This window comes from Saccopteryx leptura, chromosome 5, assembly GCF_036850995.1.
Source record: "Saccopteryx leptura isolate mSacLep1 chromosome 5, mSacLep1_pri_phased_curated, whole genome shotgun sequence".
Classification (NCBI taxonomy): Eukaryota; Metazoa; Chordata; class Mammalia; order Chiroptera; family Emballonuridae; genus Saccopteryx; species Saccopteryx leptura.
Genome location: NC_089507.1, coordinates 397625 through 405482, shown reverse-complemented (window position 1 = coordinate 405482; position 7858 = coordinate 397625).

Here is a 7858-nt window from a genome sequence, read left to right as displayed (position 1 = left end):
TTCTCATCCTGGCTTCCTCTGACATCTCCTTGTGGCCAGTGGCCTGTCACCATTGTTGTGGGGCCTGGCTGCGTCCTCAGAGGATGAGTGTGGGCGGTGAGTGGGGTCTCACATGCCCAATGGGAAGACCATAGAGCCCAGCCTCTCGGAGGGGTGTTTCCCTGTGGAAGAGAATACCTCAGACACAGGAGCACATGGTGGGGGAGGCGGAGGGGGGGAATTCCATGAGCGTGTTAAGACCTTTGGAGACCTCAAAAATCCATTTGCAGGAACTGTTTTTTTCTCCCGTTGTAGAAACACGGTGATGTGGCCTCAACCCATACTTGCCAAACCCGGCTGCATCACTGGGTGACTCGAGCCCCTGCAGAGGGTTAGCTGACTCAGGAGGGTGACAGTGACATGAGTCATCATGATGCCAATGCCTGCGGAAGAGTCCAAACATCAGACTGACGGTGTTCGCGTTGGTGAGGGCTGAGGGTGGCTCTGGTCGGGGAAACTGAGGCCCAAAGCCACGCCGAGTCCCTGCCTGCATGCTGAGGGTGGAGCCCCCTCCCTTCAGCCTGTCCTCCCAGGAGAGCCTCCCCACTGCCCTGTGTCCAGATGTGGCGTGGGATGTGGCAGGCTCTCCTAGCCCCTCAGGACAGCCATGCACACTCATATGACTGGGCCTGCGTGACGCTTCTGTGCAAGCACCCAGCTGGCACCTTCCCTGGCCGAATTCAGCACCTTCAGGACCCTCCAGACGAACTCCCTCACCAGGCCCCCGGACGCTTGTCTCGGTTCTGACTTGGGGTCCCAGGCTGGGGAGGGGGGTTGGTGAGAGCCTGGTGGGCATGAGCAGGACCCCCAGGGAGAGGACTCTCCTGAGTCCACAGAGACTGTGGGTGACCCCAGCCTGGCGTCTCCCCCGAGGCAGGCAGAGATGCCGTCTGCCCCCTTTCAGACCTTCCGGCACATTCCGGCCCCTTCACTTCATCTCGCTTTCACTGCTTCTGGTTTCTGCGTTTTTAAACCTTAGACCTAAATTTGGCAGGAAGAACGGTTTGCTTCAGGTCTTTCCTGAGCCAAGACCCCTGGTGAATAATTTGGGAGCCGGCGGAGCGCTGAGCAGAGTGTCCTTGGGTTTGGGTTTATTTTCTCTGCAGGGTCCAGCTTGGAGTCTGGCCTGCGGTTGTCGGCAGGCAGCGCAGACAGGCTCTGAGGTCCACGGAGCATCGCCCCGGCGGGGGCCTGCCCCCCTGTAAGAACCTCAGAAGTGCTGTCCTGGTGCACAACCCAGGGCTGGGGTCACCGTCCGGCCCCTTGGGCGGTCCCCTACCCTCGGGAGGAAGGATAGGTGGGAGTCATTGTGGCTTCTAGAATTCTCCACAAGCTCACCCTTCATGGGAAAATTCAACACGACCCAAAGGAAGACACGCCCCCCCCCCCCAGAACTGAAGGACAGCCCACTTGGCCTTCTGGAACCGTCTCTAGCTCCTGCCGTGAGAAGCCTCCACGAGGAGCCCAGGTCCCGGAGTTGCGCCCTGAGCTGGGATGAGGTGGGGGCCAGGGAGCAGACTTGGAACCACGAGCCTCTCCATCCTGCACGAGACAGCCAACTTCCAAGTGTGAAGATCTTGAATCCGGTCCTTGGAAACGTTTCCAGATGTTTTTGGCGTCAAAAAGAGCCTTCCGTGAACCTGGAAACACAGCCGGGGCGGGCGGGGGTCCCGTTTGCCCAGTGGGCACTTTTGTCATCTAGCATGTCAGCCGCGCCGCACCAGGAATGTTTGCTACCTTCCAAAGAAAACAGGCTGGCCAGGGGCGCCTGACGTGGGGACCCCGGGATCAGGCCAGAGGGCTTCTGTCCCCCTTGGCCCCACCCCAGGGACCCCAGGGCCCGCCGGAGCTGGCCCACAGGGGTCCGGCCTCCCATCCTGCCCCACTCCCCGGCCAACAGGCAGAGGAGGCCCAGGACCTCGACCCCTTGTCCGTGGCCTGACCCTGAGCATGGGGAAGGCAAGGAACTCACTCAGACTCATGCTGTGTGCAGGCTCACGCATACACGGACGTGTGCGCACTTGGGACATGTGCATACCACACGCACACATGCGTGCTTACCTATCCCCTCCACACACAGCCTCGACCCCTGATAATAACAGATTTGAGAAGCCCCTGCCACCCTGTCACCCTAAGACCTGGACAACCTGGGTTCGCCCCTGGGTCCCCCTTCCCGCGTCCGGCTGTGCTGAGTGTACGATGTGCACTCAGGACTTGGAGCAGCAATAGAGGCGGGGGCTGCAATGGGCTGGGCTCCCCAGTCTCGGGGTTTGGGTGCAGCCACTGTGGCTTGTAGGGAATGTGGGGAACTGGGAAGCCTGCCTGCTACTTGTCGGGGGGATGACCGCTGGGGACAGAGGACCCCTTCCGTGACAGCTTCCTGATACCTCCCCCCCCCCCCCCCCCCCCCGGCACGGCAGCCTCGGTTTCCCCGCCTCCCTCCGCTCAGCCTGCCGCTCCAGCTGGGCCGGCGCCCGTGTTCAACAGAAGCGACCACTTCACTTAGCAAGCGCTCCTCAGGAAACTGGGTATATTTGCAATTTTTTAAAAGCTCAGCCAACATTCAACACGGTGCCGTTTTTCCAGTGGAAACTGTAACGCGAGCCCAGAAGCGTTCTCACTCGCCGCACAGACACCCCGACGCCCTCCACAACTGAGCGGCGCCGGGCTCAGGGGCTGCGCCAGGCCAGCTCCACACGCCGCCAGCGGGGTGCCGGCCACGGTGCCTGCCCTCCCCCGCACAGGCCGGGAACCCTCCGCCCCCAAGCGCCCCGGCCCCGACCCGGGAACAGGGATGGCTGCGGACCTCGGGGCGGGAAGGCGAGGCCGGGTGCTGGCTGGACCCAGCTGGGTCACCAGGGCCAGGAGGAGGCTCTATCCCCTCCCACAGCTTTGGCTCAATCTCCAAGTGGTGCCTGGACCCAGCCTTCAGCCAGACCAGGCCTGTTACTCAAGGCCCCAGCTGGCCAGCTGGGGGCACGAGAGGCCTGGCCATAGGCACTTTGGCTTCAGCTGGCCAGGTCAGTCTGCTGTCCAGGCCTCTTGGGAAGCCCAGTGGCTGGGCAGATGCCTGGTCCTTCAAGGGCACTCTCAAGGTCATGACCTCTGGACCACTGGGCATCCGAGCTGAGAAAGCCCAAGTGGCTGTTGTCACACTGCTTTCCTGGGGGCCACAGGCTGGGCTGTGACCCTCCCACGGTGTGTGTGGTGGGGAGAGGACCCTAAGCTGCCTGGGTTGGGCTCACCTGCAACTACTTGTCCTCTGGGGGGAACCACCGTCCCTACCTTGCTTCGGCTTAAGTAACATAAACACAGGAGAACATTTAAGGACTTTGCAGTTCAGAGCTTCGAGAGGCGGGGCCCACATGCTTTGCAGGTGTTGGGGGTGGGGAGTGAAGCAGATGAACAGTGGTCCCCAGAAACCTTGCGGGTGGCCCCAGGCAGACTCAGCAAGGTTCCCTGGAACTCCCGGGGGCCTGAGATCCTTCCCGTTCTCTGTGGGCCACTCACTCACTTAGGAACCTGAGAGCCAAGGAAAGGGTGGAGCCCCAGCCTGAAGTCCCTGACACCCCCTGGGGCTGTTTATCCTCACCCGCCTGGGTGCGAGTCCCAGACCCCTGATGCACACATGTCCTGAAGAACAGACCCCTCGCCCCCATGGGCTAGGCTCACCTGAGCATCCTGGGCTGGCTGGTCCCTTGGGTGTCTGGTGCTGAAAGGAGCCAGCAAGCAAGGACCAGTCGCAGCCACAGTGACCGCTTCTCCGGGTTCCTTCAGGCCCTGCCACCCCCATGTCCCTGAAGGACAGGAGCCATCTGCTCCATGCAGTGAGATGGGTGACCCCTCAGATGCCTCACCTGAATTGAGGGTCCTGCTGGACCCAGAAACACCCTCTGGGAGGGACGCAGGCAGCTTCGGTGGTGGCGAGAGCCCGTCTCACCCCTCCCCACGAGCGGCCGGGGCCACACGCCAGCACACAGAGGCCTGTGACCCCTCGTGATGGAGGGACTGCCGCCGCCCACCATCCTGGTGGCTCTAGGGTACACGACTCTTCTCGGATTGTTTTCCATCCTGTCTGTGAACCTTTACCGCCCTGCATGGCCCGTTCCCGCCAGAGAGAGAGGGGCGTGCCCGTGGGGTGTTGGGGAGCAGAACAAGGCAGGCTGTGGGACCCTCGGGGTGGATGGCGGCTCCCCTGACATGTGACACGTGGTCCTTTATTCCTGGCCCTGCGACCAGGTATCAGGAGGGGCATGGATGCGGAAGATGGGAGTTACGGCCCTGGGCCTGCATTCTAGTGGCCAGCTGGACCTGACTCGGACGCCTCGTGGGCAAGCCCAGGTTCGGGGGCAAAGGCAGGATGGGTTACCTGGGAGCTCGAAGGCCACAGGAAGTCAGCCCCACCCGGGGGCTTGTTGCCACTGCCTCAGCTGCTGTTTGTAGAGCCCACCGGCATCCTCATCCTCGCAGCCTCCTGTGGGAACACAGGGGACCAGAGGCAGCAGGAGGCCAGGGCCCCCCGTCAGGGGCCCCTCAGCCAAGAAATGGTCCAGAGGTTTGCTGTGGCCCGAGGCCTGCGCTGGGGGGAGCCGGGAACCCTTCCCTCCGGGCCAGCTCCCTGTGGCCAGCAGAGGCTGATGAGGAGTCCAGCAGGCCCAGCAGTTGAATCCAGGACAAGGCCAGGTGGGCCAGGAACACCCCAACACTAAAGGTGGGGCCCCTCGTGGGTGTGGGAGGTATGCCGTTTGAGCCTGGCCTGCCCAGGCCAAGACTCCGGCCTTCCCAGCAGCTGGCAGCACCGCCGAGGCCTCAGGCTGTTTGTGTGGGTCCGTGCGGCCCCTGGTGAGTGATGGTTGGCACAGTCATTACAGAAACTCACATGTCTTTACATGTGCAGGGGCCAGGATCCCGGGCCTCCAAGGTCCCCTTCTTGTCCTGTGGAGTTGGCTGGGGTCTGGCATCCAGTGGAGGGACATGCAGGCCGCTCACTGACCCCACCTCCCCTCCCTGGGACAGGCACCCAGAGGCCCCACACTGGCCAGGGCCCACTTGCCTGAGCCTGGACCTCAGAGATGTGGTAACAGCCCCAACCCCGCCCTGGGACCGGCCTTCCTGCCTCCAGAGCCTTCGCACTGACGGTGGGGCTTCAGGGCCCGGGCCAAGCCACGGGTCCAGCACGCAGACCTCGGTTCAGAGGGTGGCCCTGCCCGGCTCTCCTCCCCGGCCTCCAGGTGGGCGTCGGTCCCCAGGCAGCACCTGCTGAGGCTGCGGGGAGGGTACCTGTCTACAGGGGGTAGAGTCCACCCTCCCTGGGGAGGTCAGGATCAGGGAGCAGCAAAGGGGCTTCTGGGGCCACCCCTCAGGAGGCAAGGCTGAGATTCACTGAGACGGAGACAGCGCTGAGCGGGCCTGCCTGGGAGACCCCAGCAGGGAATCTGTGGGGCAGCCTCATTAACAAGGTCCCGGGGTCCTCAGTCCCATGGAGAGGGCTGTGGGGTGAAGGGGACAGAGGAGTCTCAAGCCCCATACAGCCACAAACACCCACACACACACACACACACGCACATGTATGAACACACGTGCATGTACCCACGGGTGAACACAAGCACTCACAGGCACACACTCCCATCAATGGTCCCAGGTTGCCTGAGACAGGATGTGGGAGAGGGATCAGGCACCCCAAGACAGGACTCACCAGGCCCTGGGTCCCTTTTCCATGGGTGAGGGGACAAACGTGTCTGCCCCAAGGATGGGGGGTGGGGCAACCCCCTTCAGTCATGTCTGTGGGGCTCTGGGGAAGCAAGGAGCACGGTGGGGCGTGGGCCAGGCGCCCACCACCTACCCTCAGTCTGGGGCCCGGGGGAGGGGAGAGGAGGAGGAAGGTGTGGCCAGAGGCCACGGGCAGGGGGCCTCCTCGGAGAGGAGCCAGGTCTTTCCAGGACCTGCCCTTGGCCTGCTCAGGGTGGCCCTCCGCGGTCACCCAAGCAGGAGGGGCTTGGGCTGGGCTAGGCTGGAGGAGATGGAGGGAGTTGGACACCTGGGCGGTGGCCACAGGCTTCCAGGTCCCAGCCACAGGGACCCGCCACCCACGTCTCTCGGATGCCCTGATGAGGTTTCTGGGCCGGGACTCGGGTGGGCAGCCTGCCCCTCCCAGGAGCCAGCCCCTCCGGCTCCTCCGCTGGGCTGGGCCCTGGCGTCCACCAGGCCCTGGCGGCGAGGTCTGCGGGCGGGTGAGGTCTGCTGGCTGGTGCTCCCCCCCATTTCCTCTTGGCCCGCAGGCTCCCGGCGGCCTCGGGAACAAAGGGTGGATTGTGCCCCGCTCTGGGCCCGCTCCCCGCCCAGAGCTGCCCCCGCCGGGCCCCAGTGGGCAATGTTTGTGTTTGCAGCCAAGCAAGGCTCCTCTGGCCAACCTGTGAGGGCTCTGTGAGCCGCAGCCGCGGGCACCAGCCGCTGGCCTGGGAGCCCGGGAGCCCGTCTTGACCGAGCTGCTCTGTCTTCCTCAGCAGCCTCCCAGCACCCAGAGGCAGGGCCTGCCCGACACCTTCCCCTCTGCAGACACTTCCCGTCGCCAGCCTGCACCCCCCCTTGTGTTCTGTGACTTTCTGTCCACCCTGCTGGACTAGAAGCAAAGACTCCTCTGCTGTCTGTCCGTCTAGCCTCCGTGGTCACCAAGCCTCTGGGGTGCCCCATGCTCAGGGTCATATTTGCAGGGAGCCCAAGGGGGACAGGATTCCTGGTTCCCAAGAGAGCAGGATGGAGGGAGAGGGGCCACAGCACCCTGTACTGCCCGGCACCACAACCCCAGCATTCTGGGTCCAACAATCCCTTCTCCCACCAAGCATTTAATGAGCGCCACTGTGTACAGGTGTGGGTGCCAGAACCCCACCCTCCTAAGACCATGGTTGAGGAGCATTTGGCAGAGGACAGACACCCCAAGGCAAACACCATCCTGTTTTTATTTTTATTTTTATTTTTTTCTGTGTTTTTCTGAAGCCGGAAACGGGGAGAGACAGTCAGACAGACTCCCGCATGCGCCCGACCGGGATCCACCCGGCATGCCCACCAGGGGGCGATGCTCTGCCCCTCCGGGGCGTCGCTCTGCCGCGACCAGAGCCACTCCAGCGCCTGGGGCAGAGGCCAAGGAGCCATCCCCAGCGCCCGGGCCATCTTTGCTCCAATGGAGCCTCACTGCGGGAGGGGAAGAGAGAGACAGAGAGGAAGGAGAGGGGGAGGGGTGGAGAAGCAGATGGGCGCTTCTCCTGTGTGCCCTGGCCGGGAATCGAACCCGGGACCCCTGCACGCCAGGCCGATGCTCCACCGCTGAGCCAACCGGCCAGGGCCACCATCCTGTTTCCCAGTGGGTCCAGGGTCGTGTGGCTGCAGCCCCCCACACCCAACACGACAGCTAGAGCAGGTCCTCACTTGGACACTCTGACAGAGACAAGGGCATGCTCCAAGGCCTCCCCCAGAGCAGCCAGGCCAGCGGGCAGCTCAGAGCAGGCCCTGGTGACATCAGCCCCTCAACCAAGGAAGCTGGGAGGTGCTAGGCTCCGGGCAGGCGGGGTGGGCACTGTCCCCACAGCTCCCACAGGCAAAGGCTCAACCAGGCGGAGCCCCGAGTGGGGGTCCCAGCACAACCCCGGCGTACCCCACCCCAGGAAGGGGCCTCGCTGCCTGCCCCTCCCCCACCCACACTGTCAAAGGCGCTTTGTGGCGGCCAAGTGAGCGTGCGATTGTCTTGGAGGGGCTCCAGGAGTGAGCCGTGGAGGGTGGCTTTGGGGAAAAAATAATAGAGGAAAGAGCTGTGAAAGAAGAAGGA